An 18,204-nucleotide genomic window follows, 5' to 3' on the forward strand; every position below is an offset into this window, starting at 1 on the left:
GCTCCATATGCCACAGGTATGGCCCTAAAAAGACAAAAAGAAAGAAAGAAAGAAAATTTGCTCATTGATTCTCCTTCCTCCCTTCCTTCCATGTATATGTATACATGTATATATGTGTATATATATCTCTCTATATATATCTTTAGCCCACAGGAGTTAATGTGTATCCTGTGGGGTGAAAATACAGCAGTGAACACACAGACAAAACTCCTTTTCTTATGCAGTCCGGCATGTTCCTTTGAGGACATATAGTACAAAGAATTAATAAGGAAAATATAAATTATGTCAAGGGGTGATCTGAGTTATGCAGAAAATTAAGTCAGGGAAAGGAGATGTCAAGAGTGAGCTGAATCTTTAAACAGTTTGCTCTGAGACGTCCTCCTGGAGAAGGTGGCATTTAAACAAAGAAATGAAGGAGGTGAGGAGGAAGTCCTACGGAGAGATGGGCAGAGAGTGTCCCTGGTAGGGGACACAGCAAGCACCAACTCCCTGAGCTGGGAGCTTCCTGGGAGGTCAGGAAACCATGGTGATTAGTGCAAAGTGTGCAACAGCAGAGCGGTAGGAAGTGATAAAGAGAGATAACGGGATGAGGGCTTGAGGTGGAGCGCAAGGGCCAGCTGGTCACGAAGTCCTCATCAGAAACTGTAATGAGGTAAGAGGATATATTGTACAACACGGAGAATGTAGCCAATATTTTAGAATATAATCTTTAGAAATTATGAATCACTGTATTGTATACTTGTAACATAATATTGTACATTAACTATGCTGTAAGAGACTGTAATGACTTTGACTTTTATTTGCTGTAGTGATCTGTGATCCGAGATCTTTGATTTTACTATTGCAAAAAGATTAAGACTTGCCAAGGGCTCAGATGTTTGTTAGCATTTATTTTTTAATGATAAAATATATTTTAACTGAGGTATGGATGCTTTTTTTTAGACATCATGCTATTACACATTTAATAGATTACAGTATCGTATAAATACAATTTATGCTACTGAGGGGCTGAAAAATTCGTATGACTTGTTTTGCTGTGATATTTGCTTTATCGTTGTTTTCTGGAAATGAACCTGTCACATCTCGGAGTTATGCCTGTGATTGTTTAGCCTGGATGAGCACTGCTGTGTCTGGATGTTTCTAAAAGGAAGGGAAGTGCTCCTGGTTTTCCAGGGAAAAGCTCTTAGCAATTCAGGAGGGTTTTAAAGGACTCCCTGCTGAAATACAAGGAACTCATCAACTACTGGGTGAGGTGAGCAGACACACATCACAGCACACCCTGTAATGTGCTGCGAAAGAGTCAGCCACAGGGTTGCAGGAACTTTCTGCCTGCGGGGATGGGACATTCCAGCGGCATCTTGAAGGTGATGGTCCAGGTGATATCAGAGCTTGATCTCTGGTTTTGTCCCAGCCTGGGCTTTGTCTCCCATGACAGTCCCTACAGCAGCCCCTCTAATGGAGTATACAAGCCAGTTTCCTGTGCTGAAAGGTGATCAAATCAGACAAATTGTAAATCTACAGCTGTTGTTTTGTCAGCATGTATATTTTTATAGAAAGGAGCAAATCTCGGCTGAGCTCGCCAGATAATCATCTCTGCTTTTCCTTACTTGTTCAGAACTGTGAAAGAATGCCCTTGGCAAGGACCTGGTTTTAATCACCTTTGGTTAACACAGAAGCTTTTGAAGGCAAAGGTGCTTTTTGTAAACTGTGGCAGGGTCCCAAGGCATTAACATTTCAGACCTTTCCCCAGGATGAGAAATATCTAGAGCAGGGCCAAGGTATCAAGCCTGTGAAGAGAATCCACTACACAGGGAGTTACTCTAATGCCTCTGACTCACTCCTCAAAGACGTGTTTGTTTTTTTTTTTTAATTTTTTTTTTTAATTTTTGAAAAATTGCAGGCCATGCAAAGCTAGAGACTTCTTGGTCCAAGGAATGTGTCAACTCGCTTGCATTTATTACAAAAGGAAGGCTTTTAGGAGAGATTTAGAGAAGCCAGAGACCTTCTTGGGACTGATCCCAGAGATAATTAAGAGGCTGGAAAGATGGAACTTAGGAAAAAAGCAAGAAAGTTTGGGTGACTTCACAGGGGACGATAGGGAAAGGCACTTTCCCTCAAGAAAATTCAGAGTTAAAACATGGTGTTTCCCTGCCCAGAGATTTCATTAAGAGCTGCATGGTTTGGTTGGGGATTAGGGACCTAGGGACAGGCAGGCAGGATGTAAGGCTGAATCCTGCAGGTCTTTAAAACCAGAGACAGTATCCATCTTTCGACTTGGTTTAAGTATTAACCACTTTAGCATCAATATGGGTTGCTGATACATGACTTCAGGGGATGAGGCTCAGAGGAGCACAGACGGGATGAGAAAGAGATGGCCAAAGCTTGTGTTATTTTGCTTTCAAAAGCCCTAACTTGGAGTATAAACCTCTGGTTGCAAAGGACTTGAATAAACAGTGCATGAAATAGGCTCTCAGAGCCTGGACGTGGCTAAGAAAGTCATGGTGGATATATTCTCACCATTCCTTCTCAAGGTCAGTATGAATTCTGTGCTGACTGACTGAGCTTCTAACTCTTCTCTCATTTCAGGAGATGGGGTTCCCCTTGGAAAATTTGACCATTGCTAGGGGTTCATCTTTGGCTTGAGCTTCTGAGAGCTCCCAAAGTCCTTGATGCTCTCAGATGTGGAGTCTTAATTGGGAATCCTGGCTCTCTGATTTGCCTGACATTGATGAATTTTGCTAGGCCTAGGAGATTTGGCAGCCTACTCAGGATGGTTCAGGAACACCAATTTGCAACCTCCAGTTTTCCACAGAGCAGAGAGCTTCCCTTTAAAAAAAGGATATATCAGGAGTTCCCTGGTGGCTCAACGGGTTAAGGAGCCAGTATTGTCACTGCTTTCGCTTGGGTCATTGATGTGGCACGTGCTTGATCCCTGGCCCAGGAACTTCTGCATGCCATGGGTACAATGTAAAAAAACAAAAAACAGAAAAAAGAAATCAAAATATAGAATATATCAGAGGTTTTGGCACTGGTGAGAAGTAGAAGAAAAAATATTTGAAGAGAGGAGTCCATGAATGTCATGGGAAACCAAAGCTGACTGTGTCCTTGCAGTGAGCAATCTTCCCAGGATCAGTTGATCTCAAAGTATCCTTTACAGAAGGAGAGTTGAGAAGGAAAGAAGAGGCCCCAGCCCACTGCCTTCCTCCCTGGATGTGACTCTGAAGGCTGACATGGCTCTTGAAAGCCTCTCGGTGACTATCACACAGATGATGCTTTTTATTCATATTTATCTTCCAAAAGTTTTGAAAATCAAAGCCACCCAGGTTGAGACAAGTTGTGCCCAACTTTCAAATGTCATTCAGCTGCAACCTTGGGCTGGTTTCTGTGTTGGATGGAAGAGTCCAGCCAGCAAATGTCTAGACAACAGCCTAGAGGACAGGGCCAAGTGATCTTTGAGGTTACGGTCTATGACAATAAAATCTTCAGACGGACAGCTGGCATGTTGAAATTGACCCATGGACACTTGGAGATTCTGGCACATCAGGCATTCATTTTCCCTGACCTTCCTGTGGGCCTTGCAGCCTCTATCCACACAGGAGCCATGGTTTGTGTTTTTGTTTACTTCTGTGGGCCTTCCCCCTGAGAGAAGGCCAAAAAGCTGGTACCTAGGAACCTAGTGGCCAAAGAGAAGAGACAGTCACAGCCAGTTATGAGATGCAGTGTCCATGAGGCAGAATTGGGCCATTTGCCCAGGGAAAGCATGATGCTGTTCTGGGTAAAGATCATGCGAGACATTCCTCGTGGTACAGTGATGAGACTGCAGCATTGTAATGGGCCATATCCTGCAGTGCACAGGTGTGTTATTAGAGGCAGTTTCCTACAGGGCCCCAGGTAAGCACGATGGCCCAGCCCAATGCTCAGGTCACTAAACCTGTGTCTCAGAGCCTTGCATGGAGGAGGGCATATCATGGGGCCAGGTGGGGTTAGGTGGAGCCTCTCAGCTGGTTTGGCTTAAGCCAGGAATTAATCTTTTGTGGTATCTGGAGAGATAGATGGACAAGGGTCTCTTACTTCTCCATCGACTTTGCTTAACTGTGTTTTGACCGATTCTGAAAGGTAGTGAGGCTGTAACAGTGGGGTTTGGAAAGTACCTATGTGGCAAATCTTTTTTGTCAGTTGGTAAAAGCTTGAGAACCAAGCAACCTCCATGTGGGCCCTATTACATATATTTTTGTCAATGTCAAGGACATAAATGATGGTCCTTACATAGAAGATGCCCATTTGTGCTCAAAGCTGAGTCAGGGAGGAAGTAAGGATAAGGTCAATGTTCTCCTCAAAGGAGGCCAAAAGGAATGGGAATAAGAACACAGGTGAAAGGGTAAGCCCACATCGAAGCTTTTCAAAGTGTGGTCCCTGGATAAGCAGCATCAGGATCACTGGGAACTTGTTAGTAATGCATGTTCTCAGGCTCACTCTAGCCCTGATGGGTCAGAAACTCTGCAGGGTCAGAAACCCAACACTCAGTGCTTTAACAAGACCTCCGTAATTCTTCTCTCTGCTAACTTTGAGAACAACTGACCAAGTATGAGCCTATGCTTGAAGATTAAGAGGGCGATTTTGATGGATGACAGACAGAAAGCAGAACTCCTCACCTGCGGTAAAACTTCTCCTTCTTTGTCAAGAGACATTAGACTGGATGAATGGATATTAAGCTGAAGCTGGTGGAATTTTTGTAAAAGGACTCAGTGCTATTCTCTTGACTGCTCGTTACTGGGCTCAGAAGGACCCAGTCCTGGATCTGCAAGGTCCTGAAGCTTACTTGTTCACTAAGTCACTTTCTTCCTGTGATATGGATGCAGAGGAGGGTGGGACTATCACTGGAGCCAGAAAGAACACCCGTGCTCTTTGTCATCTGTACCAAAGCATGGCCGAAGCTATATTTCACATTGAATCACTCCGACACTGCAAACATTGAGCATTTTGCAAAGGATTGGATAACCAGTAATTAGTGCAAAGCACTGACTTTTCTCTAAACAGCTCTTCCACTGTGAAAAGAACCAGGTGCCCAAGGGTATTTTTTTTTGCTGTACATAATTAGGCAGTTCTAGAAGTTTCTTAATTTGACTCATTTGTTTTTTCTTAAAGTAAAATGAACCTGCTCAGCCTTACTTGTATTCTCCCTTCAGACTTAGAGTTTCTCACACACTCACTGGAAAGGCTAGTTCTCCCATTGAGCCAACCTTAAAATAAGTTATCTGGCTTCCTACCTCTCAGGTAGCCCCCACCCCAGGGGGCTAAACATTCACTCATTCATTAACTGAATCAATCACAGGTATTCATGGGGGTGGATTTGAGTCATGGGTGTAGATTTGTTGTGGAGCTCTATTAAGTATTTTCTGCTTGAAAAGTCCCCAAATAGAAGATACTGTCTTATTTATTTATTTATTTATTTTGCTTTTTAGGGCTGCACCCGTGGCATGTGGACCCAGGCTAAGGGTCACATCAGAGCTATAGCTGCCCGTCTACATCACAACCACAGCAACTTGGGAGCCGAGCTGCCTCTGCAATCTAAACCATAGCTCAGGGCAATGCCAGATCCTTAACCCACTGAGCGAGGCCGGGGATCAAACCTGCACCTTCATGGTTACTAGTTGGATTCATTTCCACAGCACCACGATGGGAACTCCCTAATACAGTCATTTTTAAATCAAGGAACCTAGGCTTCAGTTTTTTCCTTACTTTTCTCTGGAGCATCATTTATCTTCACTGGATGGTAGGATGCTGAGAAGGTTGCCCAGGACTATTGTAAGAATAAATTGGAAGACTTAAGTAAGAGAATTCATGGGTTCCTCTTATAAAAGAAATGTCATGGTGATGTCATGTATAGCATGGTGATGACATTTAATAATACTATATTGCATATTTAAAAGTTGCTAAGAGAGTAGGCCTTAGAAGTTCTCATCACAAGAAAAAAATTTTGTAATCGTGTGTGGTGGACGGATGTTAACTAGACTTACGGCGATCCTTTCATAATATATACAAATATGGAATCATTATGTTGTGCACCTGAAACTAATATAATGTTAGATGTCAATTATGACTCAATAAAATACATAAAAAAGAGAATTCATGGGGAATTTTCAAAGGCTAAACCTCTAGACAAAGTGAGATGTTGAAGCTGCTATTGAATTTTTTTTTTTTTTGAGAATAAAAAGTAATACCTCTAGAGGGAAAGATGTCTGTTAAAAGCCCCAGAAGGTGGAGATGGGATAAAAATAAGCTTTTTTGCACAAGCAAGTTGAAGTCATGAGTTGAGTTTCAACAAGATAGGGCAGGCTGATGAAGATGGAATGGGTCTTTTTTATCTGCCCAACTTAAATCTCTTGTGTGAGGCAAGATGATTATTATCTGCTGGTTAGAACAGAAAAAGAAAATATGAGAGAGGGATCCTTGAGATGAGCAGGTTATGAATGTTGGGCTGTAATTGTTTTCTGCCTGTTTCAAGGCAACTTCCTGCTCAGAAAAAGGGATCGAGCAGCAGAAAAGGCCGCATTTACAAACACCACAATATTCCTAAACTCTCAGTTCCTTCCATGGACACTCTTTCTAATGCTCCCAGAAACCAAGTCAGAGTGGTTTCACAAGGACAGTTACAAATTTCAACCATCATGGAGAGTTAGAAGCAGGCAATTTATTGCATCTAATTCAAAGGTTGGGAAAGAATCCTTCAGATTTGGGTGCCTTCCACATCTTTTGGGTAAGTTGAACATATCCTTTGGTTCTAAGGAAAACAGCTTGTAAAATGTTTGGGAGCTCTTGGGACATCAAACAGCTCTTAGAGGAGTGCATTTTAATGGTTTACTTGTAAAAAGAATCAGTAAAAGAAGCAGAAACATATGGTTTGAATTCCTCTGAATAATATGAGGTATTTTTGTAGGGGTCTTTTTTTCCTGAAGGTCTCACATCTTTATTTGCTTACCCTAAAACTACTCAATATAACCCCTAGATATACCGATACGATGAGAAGCCAGTAGTACTATGACATTGTCTTCTTGGATCTGGGGCCAGGCTCCTAGCAGAGCCTGGGTTCATCAAGAAATGGGGGGAAGAGGGACAAGAATGTCCATGGAATCATATGTAATTAGGGTACAGAGGCAGTTGGTCCAGGAATTCAAGGCTCATAATCTTACAGACTCCAATGATGATGATATTAAGGCTGGAACTGAGCCCTGACAATTAAAAATGGAGTTGAGTAGGGTGAACAGCTTGAAAATTGTTGAGCTCTTGCTTGCCCAAAGGCATTCAAATTCGACTAAAACAATGTGCTGGCCAAACAAAAGAAGCCCTTGGGCAACACCTGACACCAGACTTACCTACTGTTTCAACCTAACTTCCTTGGCCATGGATTAGAACATGAGAGGGAGAGTGACTTCCCCAAAAGTCAAAGAAGTAGACTGTAGAACACGAGTGAGGATAGACCTAGGTCAAGGTCATATGACCTTGGGCCAATGGCATTACCTTATCTGCATGAGATTTCTCAACTGTGAGATAGGAGCAATAATGACTATGTCATTGACTTGTGAGGACAGAATGTTAAGACTACATTAATTATTATTATGTTATTATTATTTGTAATTAGATTATTAATTATTATTGTAACTGCTGAGTTTTCCTCTCTTAGATAATAATTTAACAAGTAGCCTACTTTTGCTTGCCTTGGGGATGTGGTGGTGAGTCAAACCAGATGTGGCTTCTTTCCTCTTGCAACTTGGAGTCCAGTGGCAGAGACTGACAACTGAAAAGACACATAAACTGGCATAACTGTACCAGGTCAGGGAGAGATTAAATTTGTATGTGGAAGATTCAGAAGCTTGAGGACTGAGAAGCAAAGGAGGGTGAGTCCAGACATAGAGGAACCAAAGGAAGTCACAGGGAATGAAAGATGTGATTGGAGCTCCACTGGATTCTGATCCCATGATTTTGACCCAGAAGCATCTATAGGATGCTTGGGCTGCCCTAACTCTGCTCTCAGTGCCTCGGTTCAGTGCTTCTGCCTACCTACCCACTGCTCTGGTCACTCATTACTCATCCCAATTCCACAAGACTTCTAGAGACTCACCTCGGGTCAGACCCTTGCTCTCTGGCTCAGCCTAAGCATTTGTCCAGATTTCACATTTCCCTGTCTAGCTCCACCTGCTGCTGCATAGTCCTGGCCTGTGCCTTGTTTGTTTCAGTCCTTGTCACTAAGACCACACCCCCAGGCATCACCTGTGGTTCTGTCCCCTTCTTTCTCTTTACCAAGGAAATGATACCCAGAACGCTGGTACTCATTTAGACAAAAATCCTTGTTTGTATGCAACAGAAACTGACCTGGGTGATCATATCAAGGAAAGGGATTTGTGGAAAGACTGCTGGATAATTTGGAGAATCCCTGGCAAGATCACGTAACAGTGTTTAGGCAATGAGCAGGCATCCGGGAAGCTAAGCCAGACAACTGCCAGAATCACACCCAGAGCTGGTCTGGTGTGACCCCTATGGACATACCTGCTTCTCCTAGTCTTCACCTGCCCTGTAGCCTCAGCAATGCTGGCCATGCTCACAGGGGCTGCACTCCACTGCTCCTGCCCCCAGGAACTCAGCCTTTTTGGCACTGGAGAAAGTTGGGAAAAGGATGGCATGTTTGCCAAGCCCATGGGGAAGTATCACAGATTTCTACTTTAAGAATAGGAAGCAGATGCTGTGACTGGCTGAGTTTAGCTCCAAGAGCACAGAGAAAAGACAACTCAAGTGCTTTTTCTGGCTATATTCTGAGTTGGTCCTGAAATAGAAGGACTTAGAGATTTACTAGGTGATAAAGAGTGATTGAGATGGGGAAAGAGAATGATGCCCAGGCTTGGATCACAGGGTGTTGATGGTGACATTTACTAAGATGGATGTACAGAGGAAGGCCAGGATCGAGGCAGTCGTGGACAAAATGGATATTAAATGGATTACTGAATTTACATCATGTTTGGTACAGAGTAGATACTCAATAAATACTTGTCAAATGGATATATTGACCTGAAGGCCATTTGGAAGATGGGATTATAGCTAATGAATAACAATGAGTTTAGGCAGGAGGAAGAAAAAAGAGGTTTCTTCCCCGCCACCCCCATCAACAGAATGGCTCCATTTCAGGGAGGCTGCTCAATGGAGTTCATGCTACTAAGTCCCACAGGCCCCACTGGCCCAGGCTTTTCTCTGAGGTCACAGCTTGGCTCTTGTGCCAAGTCTTGCTTTTCCCCAGTTGAGACAAGCTCCTGGGTCCTCCACTGGTTTTTCTTTTCCTGATTGAACTATTTGGTCATCATTTTCCTGGTACTCTTCCTATAGGTGCTTTCCAAGTTTTTGATGGAAAACAAATAGCAAAAGAGAAGTGAGATCATGTAGGCTTTTGGGAGCAGAGCACATTGAGCAAGCACTAAATTTCCCTGAAGTATACTGCCCTATTTAAAAAAAAAAAAATCATGTAGGAGTTCCCGACATGGCTCAGTGGTAACCAACCCAACTGGGATCCATGAGGGTTCAATCCCTGGCCTTGCTCAGTGGGTCAAGGATCTGGCGCTGCCATGAGCTGTGGTGTAGGTCACAGATACAGCTTGGATCCTGCATTGCTGTGGTTGTGGTGTAGGCCAGCAGCTACAGCTCCAATTCCACCCCTAGCCTGGGAATTCCATATGCTGCAGGTGTGGCCATAAAAAAAAAAGACATAAAGAAACAGGTAAATATGTTCTATTCTATTCTGTAAGATCTGTTTTAATGTAAAAGCTCAAGGCTTTACAATTTTTTTTTTTTTTTTTTTTTTGCCACTGAAGAAACTTGACTTTCCTGAGACACATGTGTTCTTACAACTTGGCTTTAGGGTGAGAAGGGGGTCAGAAAGCATTTCTCCCTTTAAATTTCCTGCACCCCTCAGCGAAGACCACCTCATCAGTCTCCCTATGTTCGTGTCCCATGATCTCCTGCATCCATCATGGTCCAGGTGGATTTAATATTTATGAGTCTGTTGAAGTTAGACAAGGCCCAAGGGGCAGACATGTGGCCACAAATGTTGTAACTAAAGGGATCTTAATTGTGTCCTGATCTAGGAAACGGAAGATGCGTGCACTCTGACCTTCTGTGCCCAAACCATGTGGACTTCTGTCATTATTATAGAACCCTTCCCTTGGAGCCTTAGAGTTTTTCCCAACACAGCATTCTAGGGAGCTGTGGCCACGTGCACCGAAGTGGCACAGGAATGAAAACCTTCTTGTCGTCCTCTACATGGACAAACCCTCTCCATTTTACTGAGAGGGATATTGAGGCTCAGAGAGCCTGGGATTTAGAAGGGCTTCTTGTAGCAGAGCCTGGACTGGATGGAGTTGGTCCTTTGATGTCCAATTGAATTCACTCTGGCCCCCCTGGAGGAAGGGGCCCTTCTACTGCTTCTACTGCTCCCTGGGGCAGGGATCAGTCTTCCCTACTTGTCAATCTCCCTTAAGGGGATTGGACTTAAGCACAGTCCTGCATTTAAAATTCAAATTGAGGTGACTTAAATCCCTCACTAAAGCTCTAAAGACATGAAACAACCATATATGGCCCAATAAAATTGAAAGAATAACTTGTTCATTAAGGAAAAAGAGATGAGGCTTCATGCTACCTTGAAATAACTGCTAGTGTTTATCAACCCCATTCCCTTCTTCATCACAAATGCAATCTAGACAAGTTCCTACAGCTGAGACTCAGGAGACAAGGTGGAATAATGGAAAGAACAATGGCTTTAGAGAAGGTCATATGGTTTGTATTCCTGTTCCACTACTCAGGTTGAATAATCACAGACAAGTTACCTAACCTCTCTGGACACAGTCTTCATTATCTGTGAAGTGGGGATAATATCTACCTCAGATAAATAGTATGATCATGAAATGAAATATTAAAATGCCTGGTATACAAAGTACATTTAATTAAGCCACTTGTGCTCGTCTCATTCCTTTCTTAAGAGAAAGGTTTTTCTTAGGATGCTGGGGCTTAGCTCTAAAAAACACCTGTACTTTTTTTTAGGACTACACCCACCACATATGGAGGTTCCCAGGCTAGGGGCTGAATCGGAGCTGTACCCGCTGACCTACATCACAGCCACAGCAATGCAGGACCCGAGCCTCATCTGCAACCTACACCACATCTCACAGCCATGGGATCCTTAACCTGCTGAGAGAGGCCAGGGATCGAACCTGCGTCCTCATGGATGCTAGTCAGATTTATTTCCACTGAGCCACAACGGGAACCCCCCAAAACACCTGTACCTTCCAGATCACTTAGTGAGGGTGTTCCTGGGCACCCACAAACTATGATAAAGAGTCCAGACAGACTAAACATACTGGTATAAGACCAAATGGGCTGTAAATTTTGAATTGAAATGGGTCGAAAAAAAAAAAAGAAATGGGTCAAAAATGGGGAAAATAATATGAAAGAAATGTGTAAAGAATGTGGGAAATGAATAGAAGATCAAGTTGGAAATAAATGTGGAAAGTGATGCCACCAAGGAGGGTCTGGGAAGTCACCCAGGGCCCCTGCTGGCTGGCTTCCACCTATGGGAAGTGTGGCATCTCCTCCATGTGGAGCCCAGCAGGTTCTCCAGCCTCTGCCAAGCAGAGCCTCACACACGAGACCCACATCTTGGTCTTTTGAATACCTACAGTGAGGCCAAAGGAGGGGGACAGGAAAGCTGCCTCAGGGACTGGGCCCTATGGCCAAGGCCCAAACCATGGCTATGACACTAGTTCCTTAGGATAGAGGGCCACCTACCAGGGTGCCAGGCCTCCACACAGGAATGGGCAAGATCTGAGGAGAGGCCCATCTCATAGAAGGATGCTATTTCATGCTGCCCACAAATTCTTTTCTGATCTTTAATAGGTTCTCAAATAAAATGCTATACAAACTGAACAAAGGAAAGGGACTGTTGACAAAAAAATTAAAGGGTTGTCCCAGGCGCAGTGTAGAGGGAATGTGCGAGTGCTAGTGGCTGGGGGTTGTATCAGGAGTTAGACGAAGTTCCAAGGAGAAGAAAGATTCAGGGCATGGAGGGGGAGTTTCTGATCAGGGTCATTTACAAGACTTCTTATTTTGGATCGTGTCTTCCTTGAACTGTTAGGAGGATGGGGTTTAGATTTTATTTTATTTTATGGCTGTCCCCGTGGCATGTGGAAGTTGCCAGGCCAGGGATTAAATCCGAGCCACAGATGCAACTTACTCCAAAACTGCAGTCTATTCTGTAGCTGTGGCAATGCTGGATAATTTAACTCATGGCCCTGGGCTGGGGATCAAACCCGTACCTCTTCAGCAACCTGAGCTGCTGCAGTTGGATTCTTAATCAGCTACACCGCTCCTAGATTTCATTTTATTTATTTATTTATTTCCGCTTTTTAGGGCTGCACCCGTGGCATATGGAAGTTCCCAGGCTAGGGGGTCAAATCGCAGTTACAGCTTCCAGCCTATACCACAGCAACAGCATCGTGGGATCTGAGCTGCATTTGCAACCTACACCACAGCTCACGGCAATGCTGGCTCCTTAACCCACTGAGCAAGGCCAGGATTCAAAACTGAATCCTTGTGGATCCTAGTCGGGTTTGTTAACTGATGAGCCACGAAGGGAACTCCTTTGTTTTTTCTTTTCACTTCTAGATTTTAAAGAAGAGGTCACATCCGTACAATTTCTACCTTTTGTTGGATTCTCATACCCTCTGGCTACTTTTTAATCAGTTTACAGGAAAATTTACTTCTTCAATTTATAAAATGATATTTGGGATAGCTAATTTGCCCCTTGGGGAAAAATAGGATCTGCCTCACACTCTATATTTCAGGTAGATTAAAATAATCTATTTCTAAAACATGTTAGAATCAAATGTGTATAGAATAAAATATAGACTATTATTTGAGTAGAAATCATAAATGAAAAGAATGATAGCTTTGACTACATGAAAAAGTGAAATTTCTATAGGAGACATAGAAATAGACAGACATTCTGTATGTCTCCTATAGAATGTATGTATACATACATACACTGTATGTATATGCTGTGTTAAAAGAACAAGCCAAGAGACAAAAAATACAGCATACAAGAAACACAGTGTATTATTGCTTCTAATCTACAGTGACACTACTTTATTTTTTCATTTCTTAATTTTTTTATTACTCAATGACTTTTATGACATTTATAGTTGTACAACAATCATCACAACCAAATTATAGCATTTCCATCCCAAACTTCCAGCGCATCCCCCACCCCCTAACCTGTATCATTTGGAAACCATGTTTTTCAAAGCCTGTAAGTCAGTATCCACTCTGCAAAGAAGTTCATTGCATCCTTTTTTTTAGATTCCACATGTAAGTGATAGCATATGATGTTGGTGTCTCACTGTATACTGATTTCACTTAGCATGATAATTTCTAGGTCCATCCATGTTGATGCAAATGCTGTTATTTCTTTCCTTTTAATGGCTGAGTGATAGTCCATTGTGTATATGTACTAGATCTTCTTTATCCACTCCATGGACATTTAGGTTGTTTCCATGTTTTGGCTATTGTATATAGTGCTACAATGAACATTGGACTACATGTATCTTTTCAGATCATGGTTTTCTCTGGATAGATGCCCAGGAGTGGGATTGCTAGATCAAAAGGTAATTCTATTTTTAGTTTTCTGAGGAATCCCTATACTGTTTTCCACAGAGGTTGCAACAATTTACATTCCCACCAAGAGTGTAATAGGGTTCCCTTTTCTCCACACCCTCTGTAGCACTTATTGTTTGTAGACTTTTGATGATATCCATTCTGGCCAGTGGTACCTCATAGTGGTTTTGATTTACATTTCTCTAACAATTAGTGATGTTGAACATCTTTTCATGTGTTTTTTGGCCATCTGTATATCTTCTTTGGAGAATTATCTGTTTAGATCTTCCACGCATTTTTGGATGGGTTTGTTTTTTTGGTATTGAGCTGTAGAAAGTGTTTATAAATTTTGGAGATTAATCCCTTGTCAGCCGCATCATTTGCAAAGATTTTCTCCCATTCAGTGGGTTGTCTTTTCATTTTGTTTAGGGTTTCCTTTGCTGTGTGGAAACTTTTAAGTTTAATTAAGTCTCATTTGTTTATTTTATTTATTTATTTTGTCTTTTGTCTTTTTTGGCCATACCCACAGCATATGGAGGTTCCCAGGCTAGGGGTCTAATCAGAGCTGTAGCTGCCAGCCTACACCACAGCTCCCAGCAACGCCAGATCCTTAACCCACTGAGCGAGGCCACGGATTGAACCCACAACCTCATGATTCCGAGTCAGATTTGTTTCCACTGCACCACGACGGGAACTCCCCACTTGTTTATTTTTTTTTTACCATCATTACTCTAGGAGGTGGATCTGAGAAGATATTGCTGTGGTTTAATTCGGAGAGTGTTTGGCCTATGTTTTCCTCTAAGAGTTTTATAGAAAGTGATGCTACTTTAATAGGAAAAATAGGATCTATTTGATTCTAATAGGAAAAATAATGTGCAAAGGACATGTATAAGTGACCAGTGGAGATATAAAAATGCATTTATCCTATTTTATAATAAAAATTATAAATGAAAATAATGAAATATTGTTTACTTGTCAAGTCAGAAAAGACGACACAGATTGTTAACAACAGTGAGGACAGAAGGAACAGAAATGGCAGCGTCTGCACTGTGACAGGCCTTAGAGCAGAGTGGTCAGAGCGCTGATACAAGCAGAGCCATCTGGGTTTGAAATCTAGTTGTTGGCTGTCACTTACCTTCTCTGTGCCTCAGTATTATCATCTGTATAATGGGATTAATAAAAGCTTCAATGTATTCTTGGCAGAATTAAAGAGTCAGCATGCAAAATGCTTAGAAGAATCCCTGGCACATAGTAAATGCTATATAGCATTAACTGATCTTACTACACTTATTATTGTTGTTATTCTCAACATGTTCTACCGGGGGCCATAAACTGACACACATGTTCTGTAAAATAACTGATGGTTTTATACGTATATTTAAATGTGCATGCACTTCAGTTCATCAATTATTTATTTATATATGATTATATGTTATAGGTACAAATGTATGTAAGTGTAAATATGTAATTTAATGTACATGCACTTCAGCTCATCAATTTTTTGCTATTATTTTATCCAAAAGGATTAAGCAGGGGAGTTCCCGTCGTGGCTCAGTGGTTAACGAGTCTGACTAGGAACCATGAGCTTGCGGGTTTGATCCCTGGCCTTGCTCAGTGGGTTAAGGATCCAGCGTTGCTGTGAGCTGTGGTGTAGATCGCAGACGCTGCTCAGATCCTGAGTTGCTGTGGCTCTGGTATAGGCCAGTGGCTACGGCTCTGGTATAGGCCAGTGGCTACAGCTCTGATTAGACCCTTAGCCTGGGAACCTCCATGTGCTGCAGGAGCGGCCCTAGAAAAGGCAAAAAGACAAAAAAAAAAAAAAAAAAAAGGATGAACCAGAAAGTGCAAGGAGCCATGGGCAAAGCCTCTATCATTGTGTTAGCATAGCAGCAAAAATATTAGTAATCAAGTTAAATATTTAATAATAAGAGAATCTTTGCATGAATAATGGCAGTCACATCAGTTGGATGAACTATTATGTACCAATTAAAAAAAAATTCAAATTCAAGTATCATATATTCCCATATATGTATCTGCGTCTGTCTTTCTATCTGCAGTATATTCACATTTATTTGTAATCCACCTAAATTGGGAGTGAAAAACAGAGCGTACACATAGATGTTACCCCTATTTTAGTTCTAGAATGGTGCTTTTTATTTATTTTCTGAATTTTCAATAATAAGTGCTTTCAAAATGAAAATAGCTTTATTATTTCCAATTATTAATATAATAAATATTCTGAGATCTCAAGAAATTGAAACCTTCAAAATAAGGGAATATTCTACAATTTCAGAATAATCTACAATTTCAGCACCTTGTTAATGGGATTTTGTTTATGTTTCCAGCTTGCTTTCATTGTGCTTATACACAGGAATGAAATGTACTTACAAACATAAACCCACACATATACACATAGTATAAGGAGTTCAATATTTGCAGGTTTTTAAAAATATCTTTTATCTCGTATCAAAAGATCACAGGCATCATTCTCTTTGAATAAATATAGACCTAATTCATTGTTTAAGTGTGTTGCTGAATGTTGAATCATGTGGATATGTAAAGTGTTTACATGTCTAAGCTTCTAGGTTCCTAAAAGTAGAATTAATATGTTAAAAAGAAACGGAGAGTTTAAGGATCTTGGATATTTCAGATTACTTTTCAGAAAGATTATGCCAATTTATACTACAGCTAGCAAGGTTTAGGATTATCTTATCTTTAGAACTATTTTCATTTAAATTTTTGTTAATTTAGCTCTTGAAAATATTCTCTTTGGTCTTAATTGGCACTAAGAGGAAACTTTCGGTCCAAAGCCTGACATGAAGGAACAGTGGAGGAAGTAAAGGAAAAATATTATTGATTCAAATGATAAGCATCTCATATTGTCTTCATATGTGTAGACAATTAATTTCTGAATGTCAAGAAATTAACATATCATAGCTTGTAAGTATATGAGAAACAGATTTTGTGGGTGACATCCAATTTCAATGAAGAATCATGCTTTATCTCTCATCTTTTTATTTGTGGCATCTTTTGCCAATTGGAAATGAGCTGCATGTATTCAATTAGGATGCATTTTTGGCACTATTATTTCTCTTAATTTTGCATGCCCTAAGTGTTTACTTCTGACTACATTCTTACTTTGTAAAACATCTCTCTTATCTTTATGTCTACATTTACACATACTGATTTTGCAATCACAACGAGACATAACGTTTGCGTTTTTTACTTTTACACGAATCCGTTGAAATAGTCAAATTTAGTGCATACTGAAAGGGAACACAGGTAAATTGTGTACAGGTGGTATGTATGTGTGGGTGTGTGTGGGTGCATATGAATACTTGGAACAGAGGGACAGAAGAGGATAAGGCCAATAAAGAACTTTGGGATGTTTCCTGATCTCCCTGGAGCTGCTTTCCATTATATGTATGTATTAGATTTGCAGTATGGCCCTTATAGTCCCAGGGAGCTGATTGATGCTTACAGCATGCTCATGGGGTAGGCAGACAAGTGGTATTCTTCTAAAGTAAGAGTTTAGAAGAGTCAATGGCCTGTACCCAAAGCCCTTGGCCAGAGGTGGGAGGGACCCAGATTGCCCCAACTTCTGATTCCCAGCCCATGATATTTCCCCTCCAAGCTACTGCCTCGCCCTCTAGTGGTTCCAATTCTTCTCCTTCTGTTCATCTGCCCAAGGCACTAATGGAATTTGGCAGAGATGGGCCAGAATAGTGGGTCCGTCCGCAACCTTCCCAGACAACTGTTTCACTCTAATACACTCCCTTTATCCCACTCTGGTGCCTTACCTGTGATTTGAGGCTCTTTTGTTCATAATTTCCCTGCATCTCTCACCTATGCGGAGGCCAGGGCTCTGAGAACACTATCTGTGGGTGGTCTGGGCTCTCTTCCCTGATCCTCATCTCACTTGCCCATCTTCATGATCTGACCTCTTTGCCTCCTTGTAGCAAGCCTCCCGCCATGTTAACCACTGTGTCAGATTAATCAGGTGTGGGCATGGAAAGGATTACCCAAAGACCCAGAAACACCAGCCTCAGACTAGCAGACTCTCAAAACCTAATCCACTCCTTGGAAGAGGTTTTAGTAGGAGGTGTCAATCACAGAATCACACTTTCTGTGGTTCAGCTCAGTTGAGTAGTATCTATTTGGGAGTTTTCCAGCCTTGCCTATAGGAAAAATGTTTCCTGGCTTTAATCTCAGCAGCCAACTGGGCATCATAAACAAGAAACTGCTCAACCAAGCAGCAAGGGTTGGCATGTTCTCAACACCCTTGACTCCCACCCAGAAAACATATCTCTGGCCAAACGACACCTCAGGTTAGCCCCAAATTCTTCTTTTATTGGGAGAACAGCTTGTAGAAAAGAGTTTAACAGAAAACAATGTTCTGTTTACAATGGACATGTCAAATTACCCTCATCTTAGAGTACTTCAGGGAAGTTGTTACTTCAGATCCTTGAGAGCCCTGGACCCTAGAACAAGCTTGTCCTGAAACCCATAAGCCTTCCC

The 18,204-nt window shown here is 41.7% G+C and overlaps 1 long non-coding RNA gene across 1 annotated transcript in view; it reads left to right on the forward strand.

Annotated features, from left to right (window-relative positions):
• Positions 1–392: 392 nt before the first annotated feature.
• LOC146396946 (uncharacterized) overlaps positions 393–18,204 on the forward strand; it is a 133,914-nt gene continuing 116,102 nt past the window's right edge. Inside the window, exon 1 of the long non-coding RNA XR_014827561.1 lies at positions 393–652. This is a non-coding gene — a long non-coding RNA (uncharacterized LOC146396946). The remainder of the gene's footprint in view (positions 653–18,204) is intronic.

The sequence above is a fragment of the Sus scrofa genome, chromosome 14 (genome assembly GCF_054392235.1).
Source record: "Sus scrofa isolate SSC_HxYL_T2T_F1_AM1 chromosome 14, Sscrofa_HxYL_maternal_Yorkshire_Landrace_v2.0, whole genome shotgun sequence".
Lineage (NCBI taxonomy): Eukaryota > Metazoa > Chordata > Mammalia > Artiodactyla > Suidae > Sus > Sus scrofa.